The following is a 17,779-nucleotide window of genomic DNA, read 5'->3' on the forward strand; positions in this document are numbered from 1 at the left end:
TTCACACAGCATTAGCCAGCGGAAGATGTTCTTTTTGTCTCTGCACATTTGCACATGATGACGAAGAACACTTAAACCTGCAGTCCTTATAGGGAGATTTCTATCCTTAGTTCTATGAATCAATCTCAGAATTTGTGATTTGCACGTTTCCGTTTCAAGTATAGCTGTATAGGTATGCCAAAGACAATCCTTGTTGGAAGCTGTGCATGAGTTCTTTGTGGGTATCTTTTCTGGGGTAATTATACACAGACAGTCATACATCTGGCAATGTCTATTTTCTGATTCTAATTGTTCTGTGAATGAAGCCTCAAAATCTCAAAATAATTGTGTTAAGATAATGTATTTACTCTGAAACAACTCAAAAGGTGCTAAAGGAAACAGTTGCTTAACTTTGCTTAGGTGTAACGGAAACTGACAGTAAGATGGGAGAAACCTAATAACACATCAAATGACATCTTCCTTGCCTGACATTTCGATGGACATCTCCTTCGCCATCTAAAGTTAAGGATCCTACTTCACAGAACTGGTTTGTAGGTATATGAACCACAAAAGCGGCTCTTGTACAAGCCCAAATTCCATTTTTTAGTGCATATATGTAACCCTGTCTGTGTGAAGGGGCCTCAAGAGCAGAACTTAGGCATTGTACAAAATTTGCAGAACAGCGCCCATCTCACCCTCTCCCACCCTCCCCCAAACCCCACCTCGTTCAGTAATTATGGTTGTTGTCTGGAGAAGTGACACACAGGAAAAGAAACATTACAGTTTTGTTACAGATTATCTCATATTTCCCATTTAAGAAATGTGAAAATGAGGAGCAAAACTTTTCTTCCTGTCCGAAGCCTGGCGCCTCTGTCTTGTGCAGCCAGGGCAGACTATGACAACAAGGAAGGCCCGTCAGTGATCCGTCGGTCGAGCTATCAGCCTCTAGAGCAGACAGATTAGTACAGAGATATGGTCATGGTTTGTCCCGGGGGCTAGGAATGATGGCAAAGGAGTCAGACACTGAGGAGGTGTTAGCTGTAGAAGTACAAAAGCAGCTTCTGAAGCAAGAGTGTCCTCAGACCGGCGACATAAAAGTAGACAACCCAGGAAGCAGACATGGGGAGGGAGGGCAATGTTTCAGAGTGCGTGAGGGCAGCAGAGGAATGCTGGCAGCATCGCGATAGCCCACCATAAGGTGAGCACAGGGCGAGTGAAGTACTGGGAATTTTAAGCCCAGCGGTGCAGGGGAACACACCCTATGACTTCGGGTTCTTCCTGTTTCAGACTTACAGAAACACAGAGTCTTCTGGGTGAAGTCAAAGAACAGTTTATTGGCTGCAGATCAATTACAGGTATCCTAGAAGTACAACAGCGTGTATGTTCTCAGGAGACTGCTAAAAATCACAGAAACGGGCTTCTCCTTAAATACAGAATATCCTGCTTCAGGCATACATTCCTTGTTTTATGATATGGCCATATAAAGGTATACATTACAAACGAAAAGGCAGAGTCATGATGACCATCCCACATTCCAGTTAAGCCAGCCCGCAATTATTTACCCAGCAAGGCTCAGATCCCACATCAGATATCGATAGGCCCCAATAAACATGAGCATCTCCTGTTTGGAAAACAAGCCATAAAGCAGGAATAGTCAGGTGCGAAAGAGATTAGCTGGAGGCTTGTGTAGGATGAAAAGGCTTTATGGTGTGTCAAGCCCTGATGCTAATCTCAGGTGGCCAGAGGACGGGGAGCTCGTGAGACCGGACTGACCTGGGGCAGCGGAGCCAAGCTGCCCAGGTCACAGAGAAGTCAAAGGAAAGCACATGTGCTCTAAAAGGCCCATATTTGCTTCATGATATGTAGCCTATGTGAGGGCAACCATAAGATGGTCACCGCTCTAAGATGGAACCCACGTAGTGATGTATAATAACGTATACCATCTTGGCCATCTTGGGTTGGGCGCGATTGGACGAGCGCTCTAGTCGCTCTACTTAAACGGTTAGGCATGCTTCCGCGCAGCGGACGCGGGCAGCGGACGCGCCGGACCTGCGCCGGAGTCGCGCCTGAGTCCAGCCCGTCTGCGCCCGTCCGCGCTCAGCCGGGCTCAGGGCGTGGTAATCTGCTCATTCCTGTACAACGCACGGGTCCTAGGATCAGGTACACGAGGAATGATCTGATGTCACTACATGCCCCTAGATGTTTGGGTTGTAGCTATCGATGGGTAGAGGGTACCCCCTATTTGAACTGTGCCCTCTGTGGTGCGGCCCGTGTAACCAGGGACCAAACACTGTTATCCATGGCGCTGCTTAACTGTAGGTCCATACCCTGTCATGCCACTGAAATCCACTCTTTGATCATTGACCATAAGCTGGATGTGTTGTTTCTTACTGAAACTTGGTTAACCTCTAGCTCTGGTCCGGATATTGTAAAAGCCCTTCCATCAGGATACCTCATATTTCATCAGGACAGGCCTGATGGAAGGGGAGGAGGGGTAGCCATCCTATACAGAGACAATTTCATGTGCAAGGCTGTGGATTGCGGCATTAATAATTCAGAAAGCTGCCAATTCGTGTTGCGACTATCCCCCACTTTCTCTATATCAGGCCTCCTTCTTTACCGGCCCCCTGATACTATGGGTAACTTTGTAGACTCTTTTATTGAAGCAGTCATACCTTTAGCCGCGGCATCATCCAATTTTTTAGTTATCGGAGACCTGAACGTGCATTTTGATGACCCTCATGATAGATGGGCGAGAGACTTACAAGGCATGCTGGGTGCACTGGACCTTCACCTTGTTAACGTCGGCGCCACCCATGAGAGAGGCCATCAGCTAGATGTTATTTTTGCGAATTCAATAAATCTGCTTGCCCTACATCCCTTGGCTCTTCCCTGGACTGACCACCATATGGTTCCCTTTAATTGGCAGTGGGTGAAAGGGAGAGACCCGGTACCTCAACGGCATACTGTGGAACGTATCTGGTCGAGGCTGCCTGTGGGAAGATGGGCAGCCGAGTTAGCAAGAACTTGTCCTCCCCCTGCTACCGACCCCACTATGGCGGACCAGCAGGTGGGTAATTGGATCACTAACACCTTGGACTCCTTGATCCCGAAAAAGAGGAGGCCTCTCAGAGAAAGAAGAGTTGGCTCTGCCCCTTGGTATACGCCCGAACTTAGGGTTCTCAGAACTTCATGCAAAAGATTAGAACGCGCTTGGAGAAGAGAGCGGACCGACGAAAATCGGAATGATTACAAGGTAGGGATGAGGAAGTACAAGGTGGCTTTGAAGGAGGCTAAAAAGAACTTTTTTAGTGTTCGGATCGAGAAGGCTAGCAATTCCCCAGGGGAATCTTTCAAGATCTTTAAAGAGCTGCTGAAGGCCCCGGCTCCCCCAGTTGTCTATGACGACCCGCAGGAGAAATGTGAGGAGCTCGCCAAGTTTTTTCACTTGAAAATCGAAAAGATTCTGTCCTCACTGCCAGCGATGGTGCAGAGCGTGGAAATGGACATCAGTTCAACAATAAGTCCCGCTGAGCTGCTATCGTTCGGCCCCTTCTCAGAGGAGGAGGTCGAAAAGGTCCTGAACAAGATGAAGAGTGGGTCTCCAAGTGACCCGGCGCCTATGAAATCCCTTAAACAGGTGGCAAATGTTCTTTCCACTCCGCTTGCGGATCTTATTAATCTTTCGCTTGCACAAGGAATAGTGCCTCAAAGGTGGAAAGCCGCTGTTGTCAAAGCACTTTTGAAGAAACCGGGACTAGATCCGTCTAATCTGGCCAATTTTAGGCCCATTTCACTCTTGCCCGGTTTTTCTAAAGTTGCAGAAAAGCTGGTCAATTACCAACTTTCTTGCCATCTTGAAGACCACCATTTGCTCGGGGATTCCCAGACGGGTTTTCGCCCTGGTCAGGGGACAGATACAGCCTTACTGGCAGTGGTGGAGGAAGCAAGGAGCATTCTCGACTCAGGGGGGTCAGTGGCAGTGATCCTCCTGGACTTGAGCGCGGCCTTTGACACCGTTAACCATCAGGTGCTCCTCCAACGGCTGGCAGAGGTGGGTGTTAAAGGGATGGCCCTTGAATGGTTGAAATCCTTCCTCTCAGACCGGTCCTATCAAGTCTGGGAAGGGGGAGAACAGTCCACCTTGTTCCCTCTTCAATGTGGAGTCCCGCAGGGCTCATCTTTGAGCCCTACCTTATTTAACACCTATATGGCTCCCCTTGAAAGAGTGGTCTCCCCCTCAGGAGTGAAGATCATCAGCTATGCTGATGATACGCAGCTGGTTGTGGGCCTCACCCAGCTGGAAGAACATCCCGAAGTCCTTCATGACTGTCTCTCCAATGTCCATCGCTGGATGTCTCAGTCCGCGTTGAAGCTCAACGGTGACAAGACTGAGCTGATGGTGCTGGGCAAGGCCTGTCCCTCTCTCATTACCAGTTGCTGGCCGCGGTCCCTGGGTGATCCTCCATCCCCCAAGAAGGAAATCAAGAGCTTGGGGGTTTGGTTGGAGGAAGATCTATCCTTCAGGACCCATGCTAGGAAAACCGCGGGGGTATGCTTTGGCTTGCTGCGTTCTGCTCGCAAAGTGCTACCTCTGCTCCCTAACTCTTCCAGGAAGCTTTTGATTCGCGGCCTAATCTTGTCGCGGCTTGACTTCGGGAACGCACTATTTTTGGGCGCCCCAGAAGCAACTTTCAAAACCCTTCAGCAGGTGCAGAATGCAGCAGCGAGGGTGTTAATGGAAGTGCCACGTAGACAATCAGCTGCCCCCGCCCTGAAAGCGCTCCACTGGCTCCCTGTTAAGGAGCGGGTGAAATTCAAGGCGCTATGTACGGCCCATAAAATCTTGTACGGCAGGGGCCCTTCTATTCTGTCTTCTATGGCACGCCCCTACAAGTCCACACGCCCACTGCGCTCGGATCAAAGACATCTGATGCAGACTACAAGAGTAAAAAGAGCTCGCTCCGGGGGCCGACGCTTCTCGGTTCAAGTAGCGTCACACTGGAATTCCTTGCCCCTTAAGATTCGCGCTGAGCCCAATATCCTGCACTTCAGGAAACTACTTAAAACACACTTATTCCCAGTGTAGGACTGAGTAAGAGCCTTTCGCGTCTGTGTTCACAGCGCCGGGATGCCCCTGGGTAACTGCGCGCGTTACAAATTTTATATAATAATAATAATAATAATAATAGTATACACAGTGCATTCATAGCTAAAACGTTACACAAAGCACTTGTACATACCGCATTGACCATTCGCAGTTCGCTAATACCGGGATAGACAGGGGTAGGGCCCTGCCTCCTATGTGGTCCCAAATTCTAAAGTACGACAGACCCTCCTTTTGCCCTTACATAGGCAATAACTATACTCATTTCAATCCGAGTCTAGGTCAATATTCACAAAGTCATGGAGATGTTGCTGTAGCATCATCCTATTACTTAGCTCGTCCCTCGATACAGGTTTCCTTACACATAATGTAGCACAGAGGCCACATATTGCAGGAGCACACTGTATGCACAGACAGAACAGGAAAAGGATGGCTAAGATCATTCCAATGACCATCAGAACTTTCCAACCCCAGGCAGATATCAGTTCCCAGAACCACCCCACCAGTGACCAATCTCCTTTATCCACGTGTATGGATTCAGATATTTTATGCAGTTTGGAGATGGCTTGATAAACTGTTGGAGCATTGTCTGGTATGAAAATGCAACAACTAGATTGGATAACCTTACATACCCCACCGCGGTCTGCAAGTATGACGTCTAGAACCATGCGGTTCTGCAAACTCATGAGGCGATCCGCCTGGAGCTCAGCTGTCAAATTACCAAGGGCACCAGCCGTAACATTAAGAGTGGATTCAACCACACGAGTCAGTTGTCTCAGGTTCCTACTATTAACCATAGGTCCCCAAAATGGCAGGAAACCCAAAAAGAAATCTCCCGCTTCCTGACCGGCAGTATCCTCCTTACTAATCACGCCTCTCACAACTCTGGTCTTGTGATAGTCAGAGGCGGCAGTAAATGTTGGCGGTAGCAGATTTGCAATATAACATGTGCCCGAGAAATCAGGGGGCAACCATGTATATGCTCAGTCATTGCAGATAAAATATGTACCCTTGGCAGCCAAAAACGCAGGGGAAAACTGTGACGGAAAAGTGTACGTTTCAGTACAGTCACTTCTCCCCAGTTGAGCTCTTGGATTCTGACCATTACCTTGTAAACAGAACCGACCTATGTGGGGTACGACCCAGATTGGGGATGAGATTTTTCGCTGTCTTTCACCCAGACTAATACTATACCCCGTCGCGTTCCACCCTACATAAGCTCTCAATTCTTCTTTGGGAATAGATGAGTATGCATCGATATCTCTGCTCATATCGGCAACTCCTTTCATTAAGGCTTTATTATTGGTGCTAGGTCTGATGGAACGCGGTTGTCGCGGGGAGTAGGCATCTAGAGCAAAGAGAAACATGGTCTGGAATGCCCATGACGATCCATTGTAACTAAACGGGAGCACTAGATAAGGAATACCCTTATTAATGGTATGTGGCATTAAACCACACACCCAGCAATTGGTTGTATTCATGACTAGTTGGTGCTGGTGCAGGAGCTGAATAAACGAGTTGTTTACAAATTCAGACCGTCTAGCTTGTTCATGTTCAGTCAGAGGGTGAAAAGAGTGTGAGGAGACAGTAGGAGGAGGTATAGGCTGTACAGTGGGTGCAATGGGCTCTTGAGAGGAGAAGAATACAAATCCTACAGTAAACACTACCATACTACATAATACAAACAGGCATAAAAATACAAAACGTTTGCTCTTCATTATTTTACACATTCTTGCTTTAAAGTTAATTTCCTCAGTGGGTCTCTCCATCTTGAAAAACTCCATCCTCTAATCGTGCCGCTCGCGGCGGGTGAGTATCTTCTGCTAAGGAGTACGCCTGTCAGTCCAGGGAACGCCCTAGACCAACCAGAACCGTTAACCTAACGTCTTCGGCCTGTACCCCAAAGTCTTGCCGCCGCGACCCTGCGGCTGAACCCGGATGGTGGTTCAAAAACAAAAACAAAGAAAGTCCTTCAGATGGGAGAGCTCTAGTTTATCAAAAATAAAAAGGTAAAAGAAAAAGAATATTTATTTGTCCATAGGCCTTGGTCTTTGATTATAGTGGAGACGGCCAGGTACTGTTTGATCTTGAAACAAGAGTTCAGGCTCTGTGGTGTCCAATCGAATTGACGGTGGCACAGCTTCTTGCAAAATATTGTCACTCTGTTGTGCTGAAGTTGTGCCTTTCACGCGTGCATCACTGAACGGCACAAAACGAGGTACAGTGTCTGTTTCAGAGTCAGCGATACCCTCCTGGACCCACTGGTCATACGGCAGAGGCAAAGGTATCCTTTTAACATGGGCGCCGTGGATCCAGTTCTTCTTCCCCTTTACTCGAACAGCTGATCTTGTAGACAGAAGTACTAGATGAGGGCCGATCCAACGAGGCTCATCGTTGCTTTTGCGCTGGAAATTTTTCACCAGAACCCACGTGCCAGGGTCGATAGGGTGTCCTAGAGCTTCAGAGGCCTGGGGAAGAGTATCGTGCACCTGTTGGTGTAAAACACGCAATTTAGCCGTCAATTCGTACAAGTAATCAAGCAGTACTGGATGTTCGATTTCACTGAATTTCGCCGGTCTTGGCACACCCCATACATTGGCCGGGCGGCCAAAAATAACCTCGTATGGGCTAGGTCCTACTCGTGAGTGTACGGTCATTCTGGTGGACAGGAGTGCTAGAGGCAGAGCGTCAGGCCATTTAAGACCTGAGCTCGCCATTGTAGCGCTCTACTAATCCAGCTGATTGGGGGTGATTTGCAGCGTGGAATTTCTGCTTAACCCCTAATCCCTCACACACATTCTTCATCACTTGACCCACAAATTCACTCCCATTATCACTCCACACCATTCTTGGCATTCCAAACCTAGGGAAGAATTCCTTCACAAGGGCTTTGGCTGTGGACAGAACAGTGTTGTCCTTTAGGGGATAGGCTTCTATCCATTTTGAAAAAGCGCAAACAACCACCAATACATATTTCAGGTTGTTGCACCTTTCCATGTGGATAAAATCTAGCTGCAAAACTTCAAATGGATATGATGGAGGCGCAAAATGACCAGCTGGAGTTGGGGTTCCCCCACCAGGGTTGTACTTCAAGCATACCATACAATTCTTGACCACATTCTCTGCACACTTGGGAATTCCAGCATTCTGCCATACTGGAGCCAACAACTTACAGATTCCTTTCATACTGATATGTGCCATTCCATGTGCCATAGTAACCACTGGAAGCACATATGCATCAGGCAACAACCATCGCCTATGTTCTGACAAATCGACCCAACAACCATTCTCATCCAACTTACCCATACTTTCTCTCCACTTGCTCAACTCTTTCTCTGTGGCTTCAGCTTGAAGGGACTTTACACTTTCTATTGTGTTTTCACACATTCCAACATCACCAACCCATCTGGCAGGGCCTGCAACATACATTCGAGTCTTCACATCTTTTGCTGTTTCTTTCGCGACTTCATCAGCAAACGCATTACCACGACCAACATCATCAGTGATTTTCTTGTGCGCACTGCATTTCATAATCGCAACTTGTAACGGTAGGGTCAGCGACTCAAGGAGATCATTCACCAACTTGCCATTCTGAATCTTAGTTCCATGCGAAGTCAGGAACCCACGTTCTTTCCACAATCGCCCAAAACTATGAGCCACGCCAAAGGCGTACTGGCTATCCGTATATATGTTCACTTTCATTCCTTCAGACAACACGCATGCTCTCGTAAGGGCAATCAGTTCTGCTGCTTGAGCCGAATTCTGTGGCACACGTGCAGTTTCCACAATCGTGTGCAAAGTCGTGATAGCATATGCACCAGTCGTATCACCATTTGGAAGCTTGAAACACGAACCATCCACCCATAAAATACCATCGCACTCAGTCAGGGGAGTATCTTTAAGATCTACTCTTCCTTTCGTCTCTTCTTCTGTTCTGAACAGACAATCATGTTGCTCAATCTCATCTAGGTCTGCTGGAATTGGTAATAGTGTAGCTGGATTCAACGTGTTGCATCTCTTTATGTGTATATGATTTGCTAACAGTGTCAGCTCATATCCGGATAATCGCGCACTAGTTAAGTGTTGTGTCTTGGTCCTGTTTAACAATGTGTCCACAGCATGTGGAACCATAACAATCAATGTATGATCCATTACTAGGCCAGCAGACTGTCGAATAGACATAGCTGCAGCGGCTGTGGCTCTCAGACAACTTGGCAATGCCCTCGCTACCGGGTCCAAGGTTGACGAAAAATATGCGCATGGACGCGGTCTGTCGCCAAAAGCCTGTGTGAACACTGATAATGCGCAACCATCTTTCTCATGAACATACAATGTAAAAGGCTTGCTGTAGTCAGGGGTACCCAACACAGGAGCTGAACATAATGCATTACGCAATTCCCAAAAACTTTTCTGACACTCTTCAGACCATGGGATAGGATTCAGTGTGTCTTTGCATGTTAATGCTAACAAAGGTTTTGCCAACAAGGAAAAATTAGGAATCCAATGCCTACAGTATGAAGTAATGCCCAAGAAAGCACGCACTTCTCTCTGTGTTCTTGGCACACTCAACTGTGCAATGGCTTGAATTCTTTCTGGGGTCAGTTTCCTTCCCTCCTTCGATAAGAGATGACCTAAGTAGGTCACTTCTTGTCGACAATATTGCAGCTTTGAGAGAGACACTTTGTGATGAAAGGCAGACAAATGACGCAACAATGACAAGGTAGCGTTTTTGCAAATCTTTTCAGTATCCGCGGCGATTAGTAAATCGTCAACGTACTGAATAAGGATAGCGCCACTGGGTAAAACAAGTGCATCAAGCTGCGCTTTTAAAGCCTGACTGTATATTGATGGACTCTCACAGTAGCCCTGGGGAGTGCGTTTAAAGCGGAAGCTGCGACCTCCTAAACTAAAGCCAAAAATGTCTCTGCTCTCCTCTGCAATTGGGATGCTAAAGAAGGCATTCTTTAAATCGATCACTGAAAACCATGCAGCGGATGCTGGAATCATAGTTAACAAGGCAGTTATATCAGGGACAACTGGAAACTGTGGTACAACAATCTTATTAACCTCTCTAAGATCAATCACAAATCTGTAAACAGGTGGCTGTGAAGGGTCCATTCGTTTTAAGACAGGTAAAACAGGACTATTGCAAACGTTGCCTCTTGTCTCTTCAATTACATCCTTTTTAATCAAATCACTGACAATTGCTCACAATGCTTTCTGACCCTCATTGGAGATCTTATACTGGGGGATACGTGGCAATCTGACATTGGCTTTTAAAGTGACCACGTATGGCGGTATTTCCAAAAGACCCACATCATTGGGACCAGTAGCCCAAAGGACATCCGGAAGGGATGACAATTTAGATGGCATTGCATTTTTAGACAAATACATCGGGGAAATCACTTTCTTACCTAATGTAAGTTGTACTCCGGAGGGAGAACAATATAGCGTTGCATGCAATCTTTTTAGTAAATCTAATCCTAGCAAATTTTCACCACAACCTGTTGTTAGAATGAGGGGTGCTTTTAGCTCACAAGGTCCAACAGAAAGTGACATAGGACTGGAAATCGGGTTCCTAACTGGGGCGCCAGAAAAACCTACTGAAACATTCATTTCGCCAGACAAAGGCGCGCCAGGGAGTTTTGAATGCATAATTGAACTCTTTGCAGCACCAGTATCCAGCAGAAAGGGCTCCGTTACATTTGCTGTAGTAACTTTAACATAGGGTCCGCTCCGATCCACTGGCACTGAAACAACTCCCTCTCTCTGTCTACGGCTGTCCTAGTAATCATTATCTTCTACATTGTCGTCTTCTGCATAATAATCATTATTGTAGTACTGAGCTGTATTACCAGTCGCGTTGGCTTGCTGATCAAAGCTATTTATGGTATATTGAGGCGGAAGAGGACGCGCGTTCTGGGGAACATTTCCACGCCCTCTGCCTCTAGGAGCTTGCTATCCACCTCTACCTCTTGCGCCATACGCATTACTGTTACGCTGCAGTAATTTAGGGCAACTATATTTAAAATGACCTTCCTCTTTGCAATATGAACATTGGTTGGGACCTACAGGGATTCGTGGTTGATAATACCCATTCATTTGCTGATTATTCTGAAACTGTTGGGGCTGCTGATAGATACCTTGTGTTTGCCTATAATTATTCTGTCCTCCACGTGGCGGATAGGCCTGCTGTAAAAGGACCTTTGTTTTCAGTTCTTTCGTTTTCTTATCTGTTCTATCCTTCTCATCTTTGTCTCTATTCTCATAACACTGTGCAGTAGCCAGTATTTGCGCTGAAGAGGAAACAGCCCAAGAACTTTCTGAGTCTTTTAATTTTTTACACAACTCGGGAAGTAGATTCTGCACAAATTTATCCACAAATAACCGTTGGCCACCTTCAGTGCTCATGTCTTGACCACTGTGGTCGATAAACGTTTCTTCAAACCTGGTGAAGAAATCAGACACTGTCTCATCTTTCTTCTGCTTACATGCGGATAGTTTATCCCAATTTACGCGCATCGCAGGCATTATAGTTTTCATGTAGGTAATAATTCGACCAGGGAGTTCTGCTACCAAAGGATCAGGTTTCGCGCCACCAACTTGGCCAGCATCTGCAGCAATGATATTAGCCCATGTGTTACCCAATTCTGCAGCGTGATCTACATTACGAATGGATCCCCATAAAGGCTGTGGAACAACATTCCCAAACAACATATCTATGTCAGCCAAATTCATTACACATGATTCTGCAGTTTGTGATAACTCCTTATAATAACCTGTAGGGTTTTTACGGGGGTCAGGCAATGTCTGTTTAAGCGCTAAGACCTCAGAACGCTTCCAAGGGACATGCACCCAAACACGCTGAAAATGTGCTGGAGCAGCAGCAATACCTTGAGCGGCATTAGCCGCAACGGCTTCTTTCCATACCGGAGGGACTTCTCTCATAGGGTATTGTCGCGCTTTTCCCTTCTTCCCCACAGGGAATTCCTGTTCGAACAATGATTGCTGACAATCCCCATTTCTGAGGGACAGTAAAGTCGCAACTGCTTTATCTACATTGGGGCCCACAATTATACCTGTTTCAAAATCAAATCGCACTCGACACAATTCCTGTGGGTTTGGGTTTGCACCATTATCCTCCAATTCCTCACAGAGGAATTCACACATCTTATCAAAGACATACCTCTGCTTTGGGGCATCCCATTGGTGAAAAACGTTAACAACTGATTCCACATCATAGAGTGAAGGGAAACCAATCCACCTCGCGCCAAATGATCTAACACCTCTTTCTCGTCGGGACCAGGCAGCTGACTGCGCAATTGCTTACGCTGTAAGGCAGGAGTCGCACTCGATGACCCAAAGAGAGGCGACATTAAACTAGTAACTACATTAGCTAGTCGTTGTCGTGCCGAAGGAGAAGTTGAGGCGAGAACGGGGGGATAAACAGAGGGAAGAAAAGCGGAGTCAGATACAGGTACCTGGGTAGTGTAAGAAGGAGCGCCAGGGGAAGCCGCTGGCGTGCTAGGCAAAGTCGCAGGAAGCGCGGGGGTAACAGGTAACAAAACTGGCGGCCCTTGAGAGGGCTGCACTGCAGGGATAGGAGCCAGCTGAAGAGGAGCTGGCGGCTGTGGGAAGGCTTGCGGCATATTTACCGGAGGCTGCACATTTACAAGCTGTGGAGGTGCTGTGGCATTTTGCGCATACGGGGGTGGCGAACTTAACAAATGGGACATTAGGGAATCTTTCTCTTTCTCTTTTGTCTCATCTTGCACAAGGGGTGACAAAACAGGGTAACATTTATCAATCCCTAGTTTGCGCTGTCTGTGCAATTGCTCATTCATTTGTTCCTCCTCATTATCTTTAAATTGCACAGCTGCTTGCATCACTGACATACCTCTTTCTCTCTTATTTCTTTTCGCTAGCTTAATTTCCTCATGTTTGGCTTCCTTTCGCCATAGGCGGAAAGAATCAAACATCGCCGGCCGGGCTTTCTTTTTAAACAATTTTACTTCCAAATTATCTAAGATATCTATATCGAAACTACCATTTTGGGGCCATTTTAAAACACCGTCCTTTCTGGTATATCGGATCCATACTTCATTATATGCAATGGGGCCCACGCCATGTTTTACATAAAGCTCATAAGTTGGAGTTCCAATTGGAGGAACCGGACATGAATCCTCTAACTGGAAATCCCTTCCACAACTCAAACAAAATAATCTTCCAAATACACTAGCACCAGGCATCTTCGCTCACTAGTCTAGTTCCAAACTTCAAAGGATTATCGATTACGATAGTCTCGTGAATACACGAGTCCTCTGGCTTTGGGGTTTGCAAACTCCAAATCAAAATAATCCCGAAGGATACCAAATTCAAACTGGGAGACGCTCCACTTATACTTAACTGAATATCGATGATCAATGGCGTCACCAGAAGACTCTCTCGATTGTTTCGCACTACAAAAATCGTCAAGGTTCCAAAACAGGGCGATTAATCAGGGCAGCAGTCTTTCGTAGCCGTCGGGACGCGGAGAACCTCGCAGAAAAGACTTTTGGACCACGTCGACATGCAGGGGTCGATGAAGTGGCGGCCTTCCTCCAGAATTTCCACACGAAGCTCCTCACGAACCTCTGGCTTGGACCGGTACCGCTGAAATCGCGCCGAGTTGGGCGCCAACTGAAGTACTGGGAATTTTAAGCCCAGCGGTGCAGGGGAACACACCCTATGACTTCGGGTTCTTCCTGTTTCAGACCTACAGAAACACAGAGTCTTCTGGGTGAAGTCAAAGAACAGTTTATTGGCTGCAGACCACTTACAGGTATCCTAGAAGTACAACAGCGTGTATGTTCTCAGGAGACTGCTAAAAATCACAGAAACGGGCTTCTCCTTAAATACAGAATATCCTGCTTCAGGCATACATTCCTTGTTTTATGATATGGCCATAATAAGGTATACATTACAAACGAAAAGGCAGAGTCATGATGACCATCCCACATTCCAGTTAAGCCAGCCCGCAATTAATTACCCAGCAAGGCTCAGATCCCACATCAGATATCGATAGGCCCCAATAAACATGAGCATCTCCTGTTTGGAAAACAAGCCATAAAGCAGGAATAGTCAGGTGCGAAAGAGATTAGCTGGAGGCTTGTGTAGGATGAAAAGGCTTTATGGTGTGTCAAGCCCTGATGCTAATCTCAGGTGGCCAGAGGACGGGGAGCTCGTGAGACCGGACTGACCTGGGGCAGCGGAGCCAAGCTGCCCAGGTCACAGAGAAGTCAAAGGAAAGCACATGTGCTCTAAAAGGCCCGTATTTGCTTCATGATATGTAGCCTATGTGAGGGCAACCATAAGATGGTCACCGCTCTAAGATGGAACCCACGTAGTGATGTATTAATAACGTATACACAGTGCATTCATAGCTAAAACGTTACACAAAGCACTTGTACATACCGCATTGACCATTCGCGGTTCGCTAATACCGGGATAGACAGGGGTAGGGCCCTGCCTCCTACGTGGTCCCAAATTCTAAAGTACGACACGAGAAACCCACCAGGGCAGTGCACTAACGACACAGACGATCTGGAAAGGAAGCAGTAGTCGTGCCTGCCAGCCGGGGAACTGTGAGAGCGGATTTATTTCGAACGAAGTCTGTGGCTCGCTCGTATTATAAGGCTTTTAAACAAACGATTGCAACCGAGGGTGGTGGAAAAGCCACCGGAAAGAGCTGTACAATGAGCACACCGACACACGGGGTAAGAGAGAGTCAGAGTTAGACACACATCAAAGGGTAAACTGGTTGCACCCAGCCAGCCTGATCGGGACGAGCGTAGATAAGATAATGTATGACATAGATGGAGAAGAGGCAGACAGTCTCAGCCCTGGACAGCTGCTCAAGGAAAGAGGACAGTTGCAGAACTCATTAAATGAGGGGAAGAGGAGACACATGGCCAAGCCGCGAAAGTGAAAGTGATCGGACGGAGGCAGAGGGGAAAGCACGGGAAATAAAAACAAGCATTTGCCTCGTGACGCTTATAAGCCGCGAAAGTTAAAGTGATCGCACTCAATGACCCGTGAAAGACAGATGACGGCTGCGCGCGTGCACGCTCGTGTGAACGCAAGCGCTAGACCAGCCAAAGCGTGGGGTACCACTTTGAAAACCCACCTACTAAATGTCTCGCAGGGCAGCGCGTGCACTGGCTCAGGCGAGACCTAAAAATGGAAAACAGTATTTTATGCAGAAAGAAATACTAGCCTAGTCAGGGCAATTTTATGTATTAAATCAATGGTACACATTCAATATATGTGCGCACATTCAAACACAAATTGTTGGATAATGTCAGTACATTAGATTCATGTTGCATTGCAAAAAGATACAGTCTTGAGTGCATGTGTATAAATATAATTAAGAACTACATTATAAATGCTAATATCAAACATTACTGCGTACAGTAGCAGTAGCGGCCGACATGGATCAGGAGTGGCTGGCTGGGGGTGCGTGGGCAGGATGGGATGTAAAAGAAAAGGTACATGCTCGCTGCTCTCCCGTGTCATCTCAGTCTCTGCTCTCCGGGGCGTAACAGGAAGCAGCCAGGCTTCCTCCCCTAAGCCAATCACAATCTCTGGAATGCAGCGTTTTGATTGGTCTGAGTGCCGTGGATTGGCGCTCAGCCAGGGAGTAGGGGCCTGGGCAAGTTCTCCACGCAGGCTGTAATGCAGCCTGCATGGAGACCATGTGAAGTGCTCATTACTATTTGACTGGACCAAGAGGGCCGGACAAAAAGTCATGTGCACTTAGGAGTGAGAAAACCACACCTCCCCTGTTCAAAACCACTCCACCCCTACTCTGAGAGCAGAGCAGCCCCACAAAGCTGCGCAGTGGGATCAAATACAATGATAATAACATTGAGCTATTATCATTGTACTTGTTCTTTGTTTCACTGCTGTGCAGCAGTGGGGCGATGCTCCCCCGCCTTAGCGAAGGAGGCGCCACTTCACATAAGTCTTTCTCGTTTCTAAAGTAAATACATTTTAATAGTGTGAGGATGGTTTTCAATAGATTGTTTAATACGGTCAAGGCACACAGTGTATATATAAATCTCCAAACCCACAGTGAATGCACTTCAATTGTGACGTCAAGTGCAACACTTTACATTTATATCAGTAGGACACACAGAGTACATGTGCCAAGTGCACGTATATATTGCGTATTCATGAGGTGTGAGGATGGAGCCAGATTTACGCTGCTCCACAGTAAGCCGCAGTTCAGACTCTTCCTGCACCACAAGATGAAGAGAGATACATGGCCAGAATGGCGCAGGCTTTGAATGATGAGAAAGAAGCTAAGCCCGGAACAGTGGAATAAGAACCAATGAGGGCATTCTTTCCTCAGGAGTATTGTCAGAATCGACCTGTGCTTGTGATCGTCCTTGGCAGCGGTACACAATAAACGCATTCATTACAGCAGAGTCCGACAACTGGATTTGCCCTCGTGTTTACCGTGTAGCTAAATTGAAGTAATCGGCCTCCCATTAAAGGGCTCCAGGCAGATTATTGATTGCGCAATGCACATGTCATTGCTTCAAGAATAATGGTAATGATATCTCATTCATGTTATGATTGTGACCAAAGGAGCCATCTGAATAGCATCAAAGTCTGACTGACATTTCAAGGCCTATATCTGGGAGGGCAGATAGGGTGCCCTGGATTGGCGCAAGGGTGGTAGCGGAATTACTGGAATTGAGCTGACCACGGGGAGAAACAATGACTCCTGAAGGAAGCTGGACACATGACTGTCGCAGGTGACACGGGCTCTGGCTGGAGATCGTGCGCTTTTCACCCGAGTGAGGTCTGTTGCTACAGCAACGATCCACGAGGGTGAGGATGGGTTGGCAGTGCTTGTCTTTATGGCTCTGGTTTACCATACATTGCAGTGTTGATGCGGTGCTCGGCTGATCTTGATCTCAGAATAAAGAGTTTGTTCTGTCGTTTGGCAGCAGTTTGCCGACTTTATGTTTTATTCATTCATTTATTCTTTAATATTTTATGAGGTCTGAGTGACTTACAAAGGTATCAGTTCTAGCTGGAACGACATTACAAGCATCAGTGAATGAATTTATTTTAAAACATTTTAGTATTACTTACTATTCCTAATCATCTGTGTTTTATGTATGCACAGGACCCTAAGCATCACAGTTTAACTCCCATGATGAGCTGTTTATGATTTATGAAAATGGCCCTGAGCAGCCTAAGGTATTACCACTTGCAATTGTGACCACGTCCATTAAGATTACAATTGAGACCACCCCATGTAGGATTACACTCAAGAAACTCCACTCTGACCCATCCCGACCGAGTGTTCACACAGGCAGGGTGACAGACAGCGCGGGCCTGAAAGACGGCCAATCTCTAGGCAGCCTTGCTAGTTTGAGAACAGAGAAAAGTGGTCTGCCTCCAGCCCTCCCAAATCTCCCAGGTTTTTACTGTGTGTGTTTGTGTTAGTGTGGGCCCTGTCATTGATCTGCGTGGCTGTGACTCCACGGGTCTGCAGGTTATCAGTGCAACCCCTCCGACGTGCCCAGACCCTCTGTATGACCTACTGGACTGGGCTTCCCTTCCATGAGCTACTCCAGGGAGCTGACAGCTACCAGTAGCTCCTCGGCTATTAACGGGACTGGAAATTCCTGGGTTAAA

At 46.9% G+C, this 17,779-nt stretch overlaps 1 protein-coding gene across 2 annotated transcripts in view; it reads left to right on the forward strand.

Moving 5' to 3' along the window:
* The window catches only part of RASGRF2 (Ras protein specific guanine nucleotide releasing factor 2), a 2,022,215-nt gene that overhangs the window by 1,368,164 nt on the left and 636,272 nt on the right, over positions 1–17,779 (forward strand). The window lies entirely within an intron of this gene.

This window comes from Triturus cristatus, chromosome 2_1, assembly GCF_964204655.1.
Source record: "Triturus cristatus chromosome 2_1, aTriCri1.1, whole genome shotgun sequence".
In the NCBI taxonomy this organism is placed as follows: Eukaryota; Metazoa; Chordata; class Amphibia; order Caudata; family Salamandridae; genus Triturus; species Triturus cristatus.